Here is a 19,454-nt window from a genome sequence, read left to right as displayed (position 1 = left end):
CCAACCACTTCCCTGGGCAGCCTGTTCCAATGTTTGATAACCCTTTCTGTGAAGAAATTTTTCCTAATATCCATCCTAAACCTCCCCTGGCACAACTTGAGGCCATTTTCTCTTGTCCTAAATAGCTATTTTTCTATGGCAAAAATTCCTTTTGTGTTCTCCATATCAAAATGGTTTATATTTTAGACATGAATAATAGGCACATATCACAAATGAGTTAACAGTCATAATACAAAATAAATCAGCAGTAATATACCCTTACTATATAATCACAGAACAGATGAGTAAATTTTAATTCTGTCTGGACAAGCACACTTGAACCTGTTAACCTACATTATTTTGGCAGCAATTTTGACAAGACTGATCTGACCAAAACACTTGATGCATCAAATGAACATCCTACCATTTGATAACGTTCCATCCATTCTATTAGAATGGAGGAATATTTAAAGATAGTATGGCTAGAAGACCATTAGCAACTCTACTCAACACCACTGCTGGCTTTATTGGAGGGAGATTCTTGAGAAATGGTCGCAAGTGGACAGACTACTTTTTGAGATTCATTACTGGGCAGTTATCAATCACACCTCATTTTATCCTAAATGGCATAGCTTTTGAACAAATACCCTTCCCTTACAAAACAAAAGAATGGGAAAACAGATATATTAATTTTAATTCATCTGAAAACTATGAACTACAACCATAACATGCATAAATGGGACTGGTTTTTGCTAGTCATAAATAACAGTCCATGAAGCTAACTCCTTGCTACCTCTTCCGAATATATCAGTTTAAGAATAATTCCTTCCTCTTCCGAATCACAACATTCATGTTACAAATGAGGCATCGCGAAAAGAGGCCTTCCTTTGGCAGCGATGAAAGTTGTTAGAGCCCTGACTGTATACCATATGATGTGCACTCGTACAGCTAACAAAGCAGAATAGTTCGCCAATTAAGAAAGGGCAGATCTAATCTGAAAGCGGTTAGTTAGTTTGACTGTATAGGCAGGACTATTTGCATCCCCATGCTTTCCTAACATTGCTAAAGGTCTATGTGAACAAGGCTGATGAAACAAGAATTTCTGAAGTTCCTGAATTTCTTTCTGTGAATGAAGGGGCATATAGAGACATCAAAAAAATTGTATGAAAATATTTCCTTCCATCTGTCTGACTGCTAACAATTAAACAAGCAAATGACGTTTATACAAGGTCTTCACACGTTTCCCAACATCCCTCACATCCAATCCCACCCATTAGAGTTGTTGTCTTTTCTCAAGGTTGAAGTTACTCATTTTTCCTTTTTGGACCGGTTTGTACCTACAAAACATATCACTGCAATTGACATATGAAACCCCATGAATGCAGGCATTGTTACAGTCATACAGACATACTTACGCAGAGACAGTTTGGGCCTATGGGCTTAGGAAAAGAAGCTGTATCAATTTAAGTCATATTTATAATGACAAAATTGCATTCAGTCTAAGGGTCGTACTAATGATTGTGCTGAGTTAGCCCTTTCTGTTAGGACCAGAAGGGGGGTAGGGGAAGAAACACCTTTTACCAAAATAGTTAAAATGCTATAAAAAAAGTCTGTGTATGCAGCCCAGGTCTTATAAGGAAGTGTTCTTAAACATTTATTTCTTGAAACACAAGGTTTCAATCAACAGCCACTGGAGACTCTGGGGTCATGATCTTCCCTGTACACAACCCCCTCAATGTTCTGCATAAAGGTCAGAGAGGTTTACCCTCTATGAATGAAGTTGCCTTCCAAACACTTTGACTACAGAATAAACAGTTTCTAACCCAGCTTAGAAAACAATGCTGAGAGTTTTTCAAGAAAAAGACAAACTCATACTAAGAGATTTCATACTCATACTCTCTGTAGACTCTTTACAAATTAAAGGCCTGTAAAATCTTGAACCTTTATTAAGTCTGTCAGCAACAAGTAAGTTGAGAAGAACACCATATGTTAATTTAAGAAGCCCATTGAGTGCCCGCATTGTGCTCCTCAGCTATCCGACTGGCTTAAAGTGCCTCTTACACCTTGATACACTAGTATGTTCATACTGTGTTAGCATATACACATAATGAACACTCATGCTTGGTATCAGCTGAACTTGTGTCAAAAGTAAAATATTGTGAGGTTATGGGGAATTTGGAATATGTTCTGACAGAAGACAGAGGTTTAAAGAAGTAAGAAAAATAATGCTTCGTAGCACCTAAAACAATGAGGGAAAACACAAAACAATGCCTTTAGGATGTATCTGCAAATCCTGTTTTGAATACTTTAAGGATTAATTGTTAGGGTCAAGAAGTGTTAGTAAGTGCCACCAAAAGTCAGAACTAAAATGTCTGCAGCACTTCATATGGCATTTTAAAAGAAGTTACATTTTATTTTGCACTTGATAAACATTCCTGTTTCTGCCATTGCTCCTATTTGATTGGGCTGTCTGATGCCTGAACCCTATAGAGCTGCCATGCTGCAAGTAACACGATACATATTTCTTTTGTATCCGCCAGTGATAAGTTACATTACTGAAATTCGTCCAGGAAAGTATACCTGTTAATTTTGCTTTAGATGGATTCTATTAAAACGTGAAAATCTTGGCAAGAACGGGGGTGAGACTTGCCCACTGTCTGGGTCCCTTTCCCACCCAGCCAACAGGGCAGACTTTTTAGTTCATTATCACCTCATCAGTGCTTCTGTCAGCTGCCAGCAGTGAGAAAGGACTAAGCCACTCACTAATTCCTGGCCTTGCTGCCTCCACTGAAGCAGCAGTAAATCCAGAACAGATGGATGCTCTTTAACCTTCTCAATCCAGACACCTACTTTAATCAGTCTAATCAACCCACTCAACTCAGAACAAGGCATGACTGACAGACGCAGAACGACGGAGGGACCGACCTGTTGCAGCTCAGATTCTTTGCAGCGAACACCACTCCATCTCCAACGCTCTGCTGATAAGGGAGCAGCAGAGCTAGCCAAAGGCAGCAGGCCTACCAGGTCAAGAGTAGGACAGACCTTTTGGTGAAGAGGAGAAAGCAGCAGAGGAAGGGACTACGAAGCAGGAAAAGATTATTAAAGATTAAGATCTTATCACAAGGATCTCGTTGCATTACACAAGTTACGAATGAAGACCAGAAGTTGTTTACTCCGTGCAAAGGCGGCTTCTTGTTTTGCAACGGAAGTTGCAGTTCAAGCCAATCTGACAGCTTGCTGTCACAGTCTTTTCTTTCCCAGGACACAGGATGTGAGTTTCAAACCTTGCCTTGCGTTGTCTGAGACTTATCTAACCACGGATTGCCATTTCAGTGCACTAAGCCAGCAGAAAAGTAACTTCAGAAAAATGTGAACATTTTTTTGCGAGTTTCGTGTGCTGAATTAGTTCAGTGGAGTTTCCTGAGCCCCCGCTACAGCGTAAAGGAGGAACTAGGAGGGAGCAGGAGCAGATGGGACAGTACATCAGGCTGCTGTGCAGTTGGAACACAGCTCCTCATGTTCACAAGAACACATTTTCAGCCTTTGCCTGTACACTGCAGTGCACAGCTTCATTCATACAATGAGGTAAAAAAAGAAATGGCATGTTAAGTTTAAAATGCTTCTTAAAGGGGATTTTATGGGATCATAACATCAAGAGGAACTCTTCTGTTTATTTTCATATTTATGTATTTCAACAAGGCCTAAAAAAACCTGTGTGGAGAACATGGCTAATTGATGGTAATATTCAGAGAGAAAGAGTTCTATATGATTTTGTTTTCCTTGACTTACTGCAGAAGACATGAATAAAGAAACAGTATTAGAGTGCTCTGGCATCTCAAATAGTTTTACATACTTACAGGCTTAAAGAAAACCTTCACTGAGTTATGAAAAAAATATATGAGAAAAAGTAGTTGTACATTCATTCTAGAGTTTGGAAACTTTATAAAGTGACTTGGCTAAGGTCAAATTGCACACCTAGAAAAATTTATGAATGCCATTTAGAATGACTACATTTCAGTCTTGCCATTTGAGATCATTTTATTTATAAAAAAGAAAAGACAAACAGGAAAAAATTCAAAGAGTAGTAACAAAATGACAGTGTATTTGTAAAACCAAAGTCTGAGCCTGGGAAAAATTCCAAAGTAAGTTTGGCCACGGACCAGGCCGTACCCGTACGTCTCACAGGTGCACAGCAGAGAAATGCTAGGTCAGCTCTACCTGGTGGCTCTGAATACAGATCAACACATGGCATGAATTATTAGGAGCATCAACACAGCTTAATCATCCTTCTCTCGATCAGGCTGCTTTTTAACCTCAGAAGTCTTAATTGTGTGATTGCAGCCTCTCTCTTTTGTACTTTTCCTACGTGGATATGAAATCCTGTTGTAAGGAGCAGATAATAAAGAAAAGAAACCGAAGAGTCAGTTAACATCTTGCCCTGCATCATGTGTAAAATACCTCCTGTTTACCTAAGGGCATAACTGAAACCAGCTTCCTGAAGCCAGGAGAGGTTGATAAACTTGATATGGAAAATAAAGCTTTTAAAAAAATAGTATGTCATTTCACCACTTCTACAAGTATTCTTGATTAAACAGTATAAAGACCATCCTGTCCCTGCATCTTTGATAAGAAAATTGTGCCCTTCTCTTAGCATTTAAATCTTTCAGTTATAAGCCACGCACTCAAATTTTAAGCTATATCTCTGTAAGATTTTGCATTTACTTTTATAATTTACAAATTTAAAAGTTATAAATGAGAAATATATATTACAGCCCATTTATTCACTAACACAGTCCATTTAGTGCACAACTTCATTCACAAAACTCGCTTTCCACATATAATTTTTTAAAATTCATAATTTTACTCAGCTAACACTGACCAAAATTTGCAAGATTAGAAGGTGGTTCTGGAATAACAGAACAGCCAGCCTTGTGCGAGCAGAAGAAAGACCGTTTCAGCAACTGTCCAATGAAACGAAAACTCACTCCCAAACACCTTTAAGGACAACTACAAAGCTTAGTAGCTAAAGAAAAACTCATTCAAAACTAGCTTTTTCTTAAGTATGACTACACTAACAGTCAAAAAGACAAAAAGCACACGAGTTTATTGTAACTGTGAAATAGAGTGGGAAAATATTTGTGCATGTGTCTGTTACAATTCTGTGAATTTTCACTGCAAAGATAATCAAGGACAGCAAAATTATCTAGCCAAACCAGAAAAAATGTTAGAATGACATTGAGAATCTACTATACTTTGCTAAATAATAATGTACGTAAATTATGTAAGACCAAAATATATATATATTTTTTAAAAGTAACAGTTCAGTCATGGAAAGAGCTATCACACATATTTTAGCATCCTCAAAGTAGAAGGTGAAAGTTAGGAGTCAGCTACCAGCAATGTTTAGGAATAAATTATTCTTCCACAACATGAAAAAGAAACAATGCCATTGAAAGACCCTTTCAGCCTCAGTGATTATGACTAACCTATGGCATGGAACTGGCTCAACTGCAAATGTTTTGGAATTAATCATTCCAAAGCTTTTAGGAAAGTATGTGATCTGAAATGTCATGAGAATACTGACTCCTAATCCCAATGAGCCTGGGAAGCACCATATTCCTGAATAAGAAGCAGAAGACCTTGACTGAGAACATGGCTCCTTAAAGGGGCCAAAAGAGATGACAGAAGTTCAACTGAAAATATGAGATCTTGCAGTATAGAATGTTTATGATGTCAAATTTGGGGATATTAATACATTCGGTATCACTTCAAGACAATCTCAGTACTCAGAAGATGTCTGACCAGACTATAATCTTGTCTCTAACCAATGCTGATGGGAATAGCGATGATTCAGCCGTTCTTGGTGCCTGTTCTGGGATTCTGTTGCACAAATAATGGTATCTAATGCCCCATTAGCTGTCCTAGGATATGAGAGACTCATGAGAGGCCACCAGTGCGACACAGAATATATGGAAGATCCATGCCTTTCTGAAGAGGCACTTGGAGCTCCAGTGGGATAATCTATTGCACCTGAAATGGCAATAGACTCCTGAGTTCAGACAATGCAGTGCTGTTCTCCTTAGAATCAACAAGTAAGTGATCAACAGGTATCTCAGAGTTAGAAATGAGCTCCTTTCTTATCTAGTGTATATATTGTCTGTAGAGCAGCAGCAGTCTTGAAAAATGTTTCTTGGAGTCAAACATAAATCAGAGATGGCCACTGGCAGGCAGAGAACAAGGTTCTGAAGGCCAAGCAAACAAAGAGGAGAAAATGAAGACCTGAGAAACAGAGAAGATAGGAAAGAAACTAGCTGTGTATCTCATGGTCTCTGTCCTATCAAAAAAAAATTGTCTATCATGAACAAGAAAACTAACTTTAATATTGCACTTAAAACAACACTTTAATAACTGTCCTTTATTAATTCACAGTGGAATATAAACTGTATTTGTGGCAAAAAAAATCTCACGTCCTAGCAAATGAAATCTTATACTGGAGTGCTAAATACAGTTAAATGACTTGAATGTGGTCTGGAGGTCACTTTGCTACAAGCAACCCAGATGAATTTTCATGCCACTGAAATTTTTCTGTGCTGAATTTTCCGTATCCCTAAGTAAGATAAATACTGATTTTTTTTTCAGAGGAGTATTTTAAGAATTAACATGGCATTTGTAACTGCTTTAACATTTGCAGATGGGAAGTGAAATATCACAATGTGAAGTATAATAATCAGAACTGAATGCCACAGCATAAATTGAAAATACAGAAGGCTGCATAATTAAAAAAAATAATCTATTGCTATAAATATTTTAAGGTCACGTGGAGAGAAGTTATTGTATCCCATTTTGGTCAGCAAACTCCTCTTGTTCATTAAAGGTGTAGGTGTGTATTTCCAGGTCCCAGCCGACTGCCACTGAGTTCAACTGGAAGGGCTGAGAAGTTAGGTAATGAAACGCTTTCACTAGACTATAGTAAGTCTTACCTCAAAGCAAAACACATAGTTAAGACAAACCAGAAAAATGTGTAAACAGAGTGCATGAATTGCAAAGAAGAATGTAATGTTTTTTTTTTTTTGTTCCTTCACTTAATATTTTTAAAAGAATTTTTCTAAGACTTGTACGATTTCCTTGGGAATAGAGAAACCAAAGAAGATTTCGTCCTTCACAATCAATGTTCGAGACCAGCCACATCAGTATATAGAATGAGGATGAGAGTTTAACTGAATATGGGTGACTGTTGGTCATGAGGAATCAAATTTTCCATCTTACACAAGCAGGCCTCTCCTGACAAGAAACTTATGAGGCAAAAGTTCTGCTGATTTAGGTACAGCTGCTTCAAAAATGACTTGGCAGTAGGAACAGGGAGAAGAGCAACTCTGAAAGAGGAGTTGGGGATTTCATCTGCTGAGAAAGTTACAGAGCTTATCGGAATCTACAGAAAATGAACTATACTTATTTATAAAAACGATGCTTACTGTAGACAGGTCAAAGAAAAAAAATCCCAATGCGTTTCATTATTACAACTCACAGGTGTGAATACAGCAAATCTTACCACACTTTTCACATATTAATTTCATATTGCTATTTTATCAGTTAGAAAAACAGAAAATGAAACCAGAATGGAGATGTATTAAACGATAATGCATCTCCCATGTATGGGAATAAAGCTTTTTTGTTATTGCTATCACTGACATAAAAAACAGATCATTACCCACTGTAATTTCTGTCCCTCAAACTTATTTTCATTAAAGGTCTACAAGTTCCGTTTTGGAAACAGGTAACAAAAAAAAAAATTCTTACTCTTTGTTATATTTAAATTGCACTGAAAGCATATTTGTCCATAAAGTGGAACAATAAATTTAACTCAGAATTTCTATAAATAAAGTACTTGAGACAATGGAGATAATAGAATCATAGAATGTGTTGGGTTGGAAGGGACCTTTAAAGGTCATCTAGTCCAGGGACATCTTTAACTAGATCAGATGTACCCATACACGTCACAAAGTCATCTGGAGCACTGTCTCCCCAAAAGAAGGGCACAAAAAATATGGAGAAATGTGCTGTTAGGGTTAGCTAGCGTTTCTCTAAGCATCCCTGACTGTACTTTTCAACTTTCCACACAGAGGAAGCGCTACTCCCATGCTCCGTGTTGTGAAGGAGGCAAAAGCTAGAGCAGCCAAGACCACTGGAGTGAAGCCTTGGTGAGAAGTTGCTTGAAGGGGCTGTGCATGAGTACATAGCTACTTGATTAACACTGACTTTAGCCCACAGCCGCCTTCTTTTTGGGCCAAATACAATGTTGACACCCTCTGCAGCTCAGCACCAAACATCCTTTCCATTCTCCAACAGTTTACTTGCATTTCTGCGTAAGTACTGATTTCTTTTGGCTCCAAAGACAGGTTCACCTGCAGGGTTTAATTTTTGTGTTCGACACCTTGCTGTTGATTTTCCTTTACTGCAAAAAGAGCTTGTTCCAGTGCCTCTTTCACAACTGCTTCTTTGCAGTAAATGAAAGCTTTAATAATTGTATTTTGGTTGTAGAGTTGATTAATTTTGACTTTGTTTAATTTGCAACCTTTGCTGAGATCTTTAGGGCTGGGAATTAGAGAGCACACTGTATGACTATACTTTGGACACTGTGGGTTTGCCAATATGTTTCATGCCTTATTTGTCACAAAACCTATGAAATTGTAGTCCAAAGGCAGCTTCATATTTTTCAAGGCAAGGCAAAAATGTATTTGTTTTTGCTTTAAATTAGCATCTTGCTAAATGCATCTAGTTTTTCACACTTCAAACCAAACCCTCACTAACAATGAGAAACTAGGAAGCAAGACAAATCTGAAGATCAGCTTAGCAAAAGAGAACAGATTTCTTCTCTCCAGTTACAGCACTAAAGTGGTAAGATAAGCATACTCCATTTTAGGCACAGACATAATAAAGAAAAAATGAGGATGTAGAAAGCCTCTGTATGAGAACACGCTAGAAGAGAGAAATAAATGAAGTATGTATCTTATATACACATTTCCTATTAAATGTTTGTGTCTCAAACATTAAGATATTCAAAAACTTACAAAGCTTGTATCTTCAGATCTTAATTCCTGACATCATTGAAGTTCTGCAGCCATGGGTGAATGAATCACTTCATGTGACAGTTTACTCTTTTGAGGAACAACTATAGTATTTATCCTTTTTTATAAAAAGGAAGACTTCGATATGTAAGATCCTTCAATGAAAAGAACTAAACTGCAAAGTACAATTATTAATAGTTGCATTATTAATATACTTGAAGAAAATGTGGCTAGCTGAGTTCATGAAGGCTTTCTCCAGATATCAGAAGACATCCTTGGCATTCTTTACAACCTAACCAGACTGAACTCTGTCAGATTTCCTGCCTACTGAAGGCTTGAAAGGCAGCAAGAATTTTGCAGCTACCTTGAACAAACAAATTGAATGACGGTTACTTCTTTAAATAATAAAAAAAAAGGTTTCCTTTGCATGAAGAATACTCAAAATAGATTACCTACAAGAGCAAAATTTCTCTTTAGAAACTGAATCTGCAAGCCAAAGTCAGTATTAACAGAGAACACCGAACCCACCTACCGTGTAGAATGAGCTCATGCATATATATATATATATAAAAAAATAAAAATACACACACACACACATATATTTTTACAAGATACATTTTTGGTTCTTACAGACATTCATTAAGGGAAGTATATGATCTGTGCTGAAGAATCACAAAAACTGCAAGATAACACCCTCTCTGTCCTTAATTTCATCCACACTACCCACAAAGCATATTCAACTATATTTAAGGTATTTGTGATATATTGGTGTAATTTGTCTGTAAAAACCTCCAGGGAACAATATTCTACAGCGTCGCTAGAATCCCACTTCACTTTATCAAGATCCTTCTGAATTCTCATCTGTTCTCTAAAATGCCTGAACACCCACCTTGGCATTTTGGCAATGCATATCCTTTGGTTTGTCAGCCACTTCGTTAATGGACATTTTGAACCGTAGCAGACTTCGGAGAGACCTCTAAGAGAACCATGTGTCACAGGTTTCCATTTGGACAATGAATTACTAATTATTCTTTTCCAGATACTTGCTTATTCACTTCATAGTAGAATCATAGAACAGTTTGGGTTGTAAGTTACTCTAAAGATCATCTAATTCCAACCCCCTTGCCATGGGCAGGGACACCTCCCACTAGACCAGGCTGCTCAAAGCCCCATCCAGCCTGGCCTTGAACACCTCCAGGGATGAAGCATCCACAACTTCTCTGGGCAACCTGCTCCAGCATCTCACCACCCTCAGAGTAAAGAATTTCTTCCTTATGTCTAGTCTAAATCTACCCTCTTTCTTTTCTGTTACCCCTTGTCCTGTCACGACACTCCCTGATAAAGAGTCCCTCCTCATCTTTCCTATAGACTCCCTTTAGGTACTGGAAGGCTGCTATAAGGAGCCTTTTCTTCTCCGGGATGAACAGCCTTGGTTAAAAGTCTCTCTCTATCTTTCTTATAAGCTCCCTTTATACACTGAAAGGTTGCAATAACAACTCCTCAGAGCCAGCTCTTCTCCAGGCTGAACAACCCTCTCAGCCTGTCTTCACAGGAGAGGTGCTCCAGCCCTTTGATCGTCTTCATGGCCTTCCTCTGGACTCGCTCCAACAGGTCCATGTCCTTCTTCTGTTGGGAGCCCCAAAGCGGGATGCAGTACTCCAGGTGGGGTCTCACAAGAGTGGAGCAGAGGGGCAGAATCACCTCCCTCAACCTGCTGGCCATGCTTCTTTTGATGCAGCCCAGGATACGGTTGGCTTTCTGGGTTGCAAGCGCACACTGCCAGGACAGATTGAGCTTCTCATTAACCAACACCCCCAAGTCCTTCTCCTCAGGGCTGCTCTCAACCCATTCTCCGCCCAGCCTGTATTTGTGCTTGGGATTGCCCCAAACCATGTGCAGGACTCTGCACTTGGCCGTGTAGAACTTCATGAGGTTCGCACAGGCCCACTTGGCAAGACTGTCAAGGTCCCTCTGGATGGAGTTTAATCAAGAATATAATCCTTACTTTGTTAATGAGACAGTTCTGGGAGACAATGAGAAAAGTCCTCCTGAGATCAAAACACATCACATCTACTGTATCACCAAAACTACAACTTGGCATACGGGGATATCTGGTTGCTTTGTCATGATTTAGTCCCAACAAATTTAGGTTATCTGTTACTTAATACTTTACTACCTTCTAAGCATTTACAAATAATCCAATAACGTTCTAGTAACTGAAGGTACGCTGATGAAATCCTTGGCCGCTCAAAGCTACTTGCAGTTGTCATCTTTTCACAACGGTTCTTGTTGCCTTAAGTCTTTATTCATGAAATTACATTAAATGATCAAAATAGTTAATTCTTAGATCGTATAGCGATATCAATTTGATCATTTAATTTAACCTCTTACGTAAAGCTTGATTCCCAGATTACATACTGGAAATAAAATAGGGTGATTCTTTAGCTTTCAACATTTTCTTGACATCGATTTTAAAGCTGTAAAATGCAAGTGGACTGAAAAAGAACTATAGGTTTTCAGAGAGTTATAGCCATATCTTTTTAGTGCTTGTGGAAGGCTTATACAAAGAGTTTTAAGGAATATCAAATATGGCGTTGTGTAAAATCATTTTTCAGTCTTCCCTACAATCCTATATGTACTAGCTCCTAGTAGAATGTGGAAAGGTAGTTCTCTATACTGTGATCTGCATAAACTATAACACCATATATTGGGCTGGGCAGAAGTGACTCAATAGCAATGACAGCATTATAACTTCAAGACAGATACTTTTAGGGTGCTTTAGAAATCTTTTAGGATTTCTAAATGAAGAGTTCTGGTAAACGTTCATGTTTTTAACTCCTGTTATATGTAGTCACTTGCACCGCACACAAGATACTACCAGACTAACCAACAAACTCTCAAATCCTTTCACTATGGAGTTTTCTCAGAAATTCCATAGATTTGCAGATGGTGTTTTTTATTTTGCCTAAAAACTCAAACTAAATGAAAACCTCAAAACTAAAAACTGTTTGGGAAGAGAGGAAAACAAAAAAATATAGTGAATATTCCCATACTGTATAACGACAGAGATTGTAGGGATTGCCAAAGACTTGACTCATTTCTCCTATTTTTCTTACCCAACTCCCACTTGTTGTCCAGGACTGTAGGGAAACAATTACTTGCTTCAGAGGTTATTTCTATAATTAAAGCAAACTGACCTGACTTTCAAAAAAGTAATTTCTGGTCAATTCCAGAAAATAATCTGAAGTTAGTCTTTGCCTTACCTACATCCCGCAAAGATATGCTGTTATTTTAAAAACAGTAAAAGAATGACCCGTGCATGCATAGTGGTCATATGAGCACATCTAACCTTTGAGATTTCCCTCCTTGTATTTTGAACTATGTTGACGATGTCCGGATGGGATTTACAATGGCTCAAAGCTACTATTGTTCACACTACATTAAATCTACAATATATGCAATGAGATAACATAATATTTTCACTTGGAACTTCTATTAACCCACAACTTGACTGCATTTAATGAAATATGTAGTGCTTACAGAGTTGATTTATATGGATCACTATTTACAGGGCATGTTTATAAAAGAGGAAAAAGCACCCTAAGGAACTCACGGTTCTTTTGACTTTAACAGAAAGTAAAGAGTGCCTGATTTGGTTTAGCTCAGTAACACCCCTGGAAGCCCCAAAATCTTATAGCTGGATTAGGGATGGCGACAGGAATCACTGATGCAGCTGAAACAGCTAGCATAGGAAACGTACTATTGCTACCAATCCTGAGCTAAACCACTGCTGCATATTTTAAAACAAAAATCACAGTCATATTCATGTTTGTTGAGTATATAAGCATACAGAAACAATAAAAAAGGCATACTGAAGACCTGGAAATCTATTTCTGTCAGTGTTGTTCTAGAAATAAGTGGAGTGGAGAATTCACCCACCTAAGGGAAAATTACACAGATTCTCTTGAACAGATAAACCTTTACTTCTGACAGAACTTTGGAAAGTATTTAATTACACAAAGCATATGTTAGAATGTAGTAAAAGAACAGTGTTTTGTACTGGAAAAGGCATGCAGAATTAGCTACCAGAGCCGCCTTCTTAGTATACTGGTGCACCTGAGTTATTTTACAAGCAATATGTTTTATACGTTAGTCAAAATAAAACCGTCCCTCTTTCCATTTCTCTTCCAGTTTAACACTGAGTTAGCCGAGTAATTACTTCTCTAAAAAAGGATAATTCTTGTTATTCTTTTAGATAAGATGATATGCATGTACGTTATGGCAAAACCAAACTTTTCCCAAAGCAATGCCCTTTGGGCAGTAAAGAACATGGGGCACTAATGACTTCCAAGAAATTATCTTTTGCTGCACCTGCTCTCTAAGTGTGTTTGCAATAATGAACTAGCAAACTGAGAAAAGACAAGAAGGGTATTCATTCACTACTGCTAGGATTGTGTAAGCCTAAAAAAAAGTATACATTTTAGTACTCTGTGTACGTATGCCAAGATCTCTACTGATGAGATCTTTCATGGCAATTTCTGTAAGAATGCTGTAATCTATTAATAGAAAAGAAAACCATAACAAAACCTATGCATTCCTAACACTAAGGCTATATGCTATGTTTTTCACATTCTTACTTGAAAGAGGTCTAATTTCCTTTCACCATCTAGAAAACTATGTTCCAAGAACTACCAAAGGGATCACTTACAGTAAACCCAGTCCCCGGAAAACACATCCATAAGAAAAAAAAAATATCTCCCATGGAAAGGCATGGAAACAAGAGCACAGTGTAGCTAAATTCTCAGGAAGTTAATGACTGGACCTCCTTTTCCCAACTCCTCCCTACAACATTAATAGTCTTAGCAATTACTGAGTGGAACAAACCCCTTTTACACCACCTGGTGTACTTTTCAGCAGTTGGTCTTGCTTCCAGGCCTGTCATGGCTCATTAAGATAGTACAGTACTTTCTCTCTACACGACTGTTCTCGGGGACCATAGAATTCAAGATAAAATGAGATATGGAGGTTTTATCACAAGACAGAAAGGGACTGTGACATATCGTGCCAAGATTTTCATAGCTGAAAAAGCCGCAGAAGAAAAAGTTTTTCAAAGAAAGTGAAGAGTAAAAACAAACCAGTTACAAAAGATAAACATAACTGCCCAATACTTAAAGAAGCAGCATAAACCACAACAACCTAATTCTGTGTGTGCTCTTATGAGGCACCTTATTTACATAGGCTTCGCTAAAGGTCCCACTTTTTTGCTTTGCAGTTTATCTTTCCGTGAAACTTTGAGATTCGAATTTAATAGCTCTCTCACCTACATGAATCATTTGACCGACCAGTTTTGTACTGCTGCCCACAAATAAGTTAAGCTTTTCTGCATATTTCCATGATTCAGGACATCTAGTATCAGTTGCACTGAAAACGAAGCGGCAGGCCATCTGTAATGCTGCCATGACACTCCGCGTCTCAGAGCGCTTGAAAGCTCATTGACAACGCAGGAGGACAGAAAGGATTCTGTCCTCGGAATGGCTTCATTCCTTAATTGCCAAGGGCAAAAAAGTGCAAAAGAGACTATGCTTTCTCTCAAGCTTTCACCTGAATTAAGAAATAATAGCAGAAGCCACCAAATTTGAAGATAACCAAGATCTACAATTACATTTATGAAAAGTCTTATTTTCATTACAGTGAGGAGAACTGTGGAGTTAAAAAAAAAGTAAATTTCTGGCCTTTCAATAAACTGTAGCCTTAAAAGACACATAATATATCTTCATGCTGTATATTTCAGTTTTCCTTTCGGATTCTGTGTGGTTCACTTGGAGATTAACATCAGTTCCAAGGTCAGCTTATTTGCAATTATTTAAATGTAAACGTCTGTGTTATCCAGTAATTAGAAATTGATAATTTTTCACATTTGAAACTACTGCAACTGAACTTTTTACAACTTAAATGTCAAAATCTAACTGGGTGACCATATATAATTAAAATAAACGTATATAATTATATATCTTACGCTTGAAAATTAAATAGGACAAAACAATGGTAATAGGATATTGTTGCATTCATTTTAATTGCGTGCCCTGAAAAAGACATTTTAAACAAATAAAATCTAAGCTTATAGAAGAAAAAAGGGACTGATGCAGATGCCCTTGTTCAGCTTTGGCCCACACAGTAAATCCTATGGACAGGGAGTGCCCCCTGTGGGATTTGCGCTTGTTTATTTTCACATGAAGTAATTACAGGAGGTGCTTTAGTACCATTGCTGCAATCACATGATGGTCTGATATACCAACCAGGTGGCCCACAGACCTTACGGTCCAGTTCAATACAATGAAGAGCTTGCGTTGGGCCTGGAAAGCCATATCTTGCAGATGCAAGGTTAATATATTACTACTTTGTAGCACTGACAACAAATGTGACATGACTACAAACTACAGAGACAACTGTTTATATAAGTAGAACATACACGTACTTCTACAACTAGGAATCACCTCTCCTCTGGAGAACTGCTGTTAAACCATAGGCATAAACCACAATTTCTCTAATGACAAAACAAAATAAAATAATTCTTTAATTTTCAAGAAGAGAATTTCTGATAAGCTGACAAGTTATCACTGGATGGACATTGGTACTATCTTTTTTTCTTTTTTAACTGGTTCCGTTCATCATGGGTGCACAGAACCTGAAATATTTTTGTTTGGTTAAACTGTTTGCTGCATTTGAAATGACTTCGCACCTCATTTTGGATCAACTGAAATTACTTTTCTGGCCAATAAACTATGTGCCAATTAATCACTTTCTTTCGGACTGCTTTCAATTTCAACCTCATACCTCCAGACAATAATGCTTTATTGCTGAGAGGATGAACTTTCGAGAAGATAAACAACCCCAGCTTCCACCGACTTAATTTTCAGTTGTGAGTGTTTGTATGTGTGTGTGTTTGTATTTTTCTTATCTGATAGTCAGAAAATGAACACATGGACTTATCAAACACCTACCAAATATTTTTAAGTGACTTGCGTATCATGCAGGAAAACTGTAGCAGACCTAAGGATGAACAGTCTACTTGCATAGCACTGCCTAGGTTGGCATCTTAGTTTTAATACTAGCCCTTAGGTAGCTCGCAGCAGGCCTTTCAACTCCAAGATGAAATAAGGAAGGAATACAACAAACAGCTTCATTAAGTTGCACAGGCCTGGTTCATCTCTGATCACTGCCTACACTCTGTATCAAACGAAACACTACCTGTGGGATCCCACTGTGATAAATATTGAAAAGAACACTCATGTAAAGTCACATAAGAAATAAAAAGACATTTTTTGATGGCTTGATTTTGAAACATAAATTATGTTCTATTGATTCATCTGTAATATCCTTGATTATTTTTGAAGAAAAAAAGAGGACAGTAAATTATTCTTGGACAAGCAATAATCTTCCTGTTATGTGCCAGCAGGATGAAGGATTCAACTCTGAAGCGCCAACTCCGTTATGTAAGTCTGCATCCCTTGAATTATAGGGCTAGCAGCAATTGCAATTAGCAAGAGAAGGCATAATTCAGGAAAGGGCTGTTGGACAGTTTTCCAGGTCTGAAAGAACAGACTGAGAAATGCTCCAACTGGGACTTTTCAGCCCCGAAGCAGATGACTAGGAAGAATCTTCTGGGCCTTCTGACCATAACAAAAGGCCTGCCTAGTCCAAATAAATATATAAATAAATAAAATTAATCTCTCCTCTACATGCAGACACAGTGTCTGTTCCCCTTCCCTATAAGCGCAGTGTCCGCTGCTACAGTTTTGGCAATTGCATGAGCTCGGCCCCAGATTAGACTGTTTGTGCTCAGTTATTTTCACACACTGCCAAAATTTGCTGACAACACCAGGAGAAAAAAAGGGAAAGGAAAACTGGTGATTTTCAACAGTTTATAACTCAGCTCAGCCTAAGCAGGTTTTTATGGGACAAAGAACAGAGATTTCTCTGTAGACAGCACTTTATTCCTGCCTAATTTAAAAGATTTGCTGTGAATGATGGAAACATTAGAACTTCTTAAAGAAAACATAACAAAAAAAAATCCTAGCAGTTCACTAGTACTTTTTTTACAGTAGATCATGTTTAGTGATATAAATAGACAGACCATTATCTACCTCTCCAATAATTATTTACAACAAAGTCGGGGTTTTTTCAAGAAAATGAAAATATGAGACTTAAAGGAAGAGGGTTTCAAAATACATAGTATTTCTTTAAGGAGTGAAACTTCTTCCCTGGAATAATTCACACTTGTGCTATTCTAGTGCTACAGTATTCCCTAGGGAGCGTGAAATGATCTTCTCAGGGTTACAGAGTCAGTAGTAAACACAAGTTCTACTCGAAGAAACACTATTTTAGAAATGTATTTTCACTAACATGATATCTAACAACTTCCTATTACAACCTAGAGGTAATTTTCTGGACTCCCCTTGTTGATGTAACACTTTCTTTCTATATCTAGAATCTCCAAAAGCAGCATTTCCTAAGCTATTTTTCTTCTATGCTCCTCTGCCCCATTAGCTGACTCCAGGGCCCAGGCTGTTAATCTTACACCTCTATCAAATCTCAAATTTAATCAGTGCTGCTTTTGAACATCTCAATTTTTTCCCAGTGAAGCATGCCGTAAACCTTGGGAAACAATACTGCTTTACTGTATCTTTGAACGGATTCTGTACGACAGCTACTGTATTCTGTTAAGGATATCAAAACCAGCCAATTGCTTCACAAAATTAACCACTCATTCAATTACAGTTATTTTTGAGTTGAAATATTAGGAAACATTTTAACAAAACTAGAAAACAGATGACAAGAGTGCTTTTCATAAAAGGCATAGGCTGGGAAAGTAGGGCAACAAAGAGTATACTGGAGTTTCTGTATATAAATATAAGATATTTAATTGATTGGGAGTCCTCAGTAGAGACTTGTTTGCAACAGAGCCTCATGGTGAGGGTGAGTTTTTGAAGTTTGGATGCTTTTGGCAGCTTTATAGAACTTTAAGACAGACCAGCTATGACTAAAACATGCTCAGCTAGTTAACTATACAAATGTAATGTTTTTTCCATCTTTCTCTCCATGTGCTGACAGCATTACCATTCTCTCCAGTGTTCTTCCTTCTGAGGTACAATGGATCTACCAGTTCATGCAGTTCCTGATACTACATTTCAGTACAACAACTTTCCAACAATAACTTACTCAGCTAAGAGAGGTCATCATTTAAAAGAAGGGAGTAGTTATATTAAAGGCTCTAGAGCTACACAATTCCAAATACATTTCAGGATATACTGTACACTACGTGTATATTTTAATGAGAAGGTTTGGCAGAGCAGTTTGGCAGAAGAAAGTACTGCCAAGTGATTGGATATGGGATATATCTCCAGTTGCTTTGGATTCCCACATCACCTTAAGAACTATTCTTCCCATCCCCCACTACACCAACTCTTAAGGCAGTCAAATTTATAGCTCAATAAAACTTTTTATTAAAAATAAAAAGTGTGGCTTTTAAGTACTGCAGTCTTCCAACATCCTTATGCCAGGTCTAGATCAGGCTGTTGTAGCTGAATATGAAGCTGGGGAGGCTTGGCCCACTTTATACAGCATTGCTAAGTTAGAGTTTCAAGATCTAAGCCACCTCTCTTTCCATTTTGTAACAGCTGTTTTTCTATCCTTTCGTTAAAAAAAAAAAAAAGAAAAGAAAAGAAAAGAGGCTAGCGTAGAAAAGTTAAATAAATAAATAATGGCTCACAAAACCACAGTGGAGGAACCGCTGCTGGTCCTGCCAATAAAAATGTTCCTTCTCTTCAGGGCTGGCTAAACAACTGAAAGTGTTTCTAATGAACTGCTGGCAGCACTATCCATCATTGCACTAAATGGATTCATGTCTCCCTAAACTGAGGATAACTATTTATCTATAATGCACGGTCAGAAATTAGGAAGTATTTAAGCCTTAGAGGTCTAATTCCTCACTTCTCCCCACCTCCTCAAAGCTTGGTTTTATTCAGGACTCCTTATGCAAAGATGACAAGAGAAGTCTGACTGATAAAGAACTTCAAACTCTGTTCCAGTGCTAATGAATGACCCGCATGAGTTTGAAAAATACGTTAGCAGACCAGACATCTGCACTCTGATTTTAGCATTACGACTACCTGACATTATGTTTATCTCTTCCCTCTTTCCTTTTTGCCATTTGTTACAATGACTTGTGTCTTACCTTAAAGTAGATTATAGGCTACTCAAAGCAAGATGGCACATTCATAAGACACACAAAACAATTCAGTCAAAACAATTGTTTAGGATCTTTGAAAATGCTATTATGCAAAAACCAGTAGTCTGCTGCAAACAATCAGAAGGAAGAGATGCTTTTGAACTCTAACAAAAGTGTGAAAG

At 37.7% G+C, this 19,454-nt stretch overlaps 1 protein-coding gene across 24 annotated transcripts in view; it reads right to left on the bottom strand.

The window, feature by feature from the left end:
* ERC1 (ELKS/RAB6-interacting/CAST family member 1) overlaps nt 1-19,454 on the bottom strand; it is a 300,806-nt gene that overhangs the window by 82,164 nt on the left and 199,188 nt on the right. The gene's annotated exons all lie outside the window — the stretch shown is intronic.

The sequence above is a fragment of the Larus michahellis genome, chromosome 1 (genome assembly GCF_964199755.1).
Source record: "Larus michahellis chromosome 1, bLarMic1.1, whole genome shotgun sequence".
Lineage (NCBI taxonomy): Eukaryota > Metazoa > Chordata > Aves > Charadriiformes > Laridae > Larus > Larus michahellis.
The sequence above is the reverse complement of the archived record's forward strand: the minus strand, read 5'-3'. Positions and strand labels throughout refer to the sequence as shown.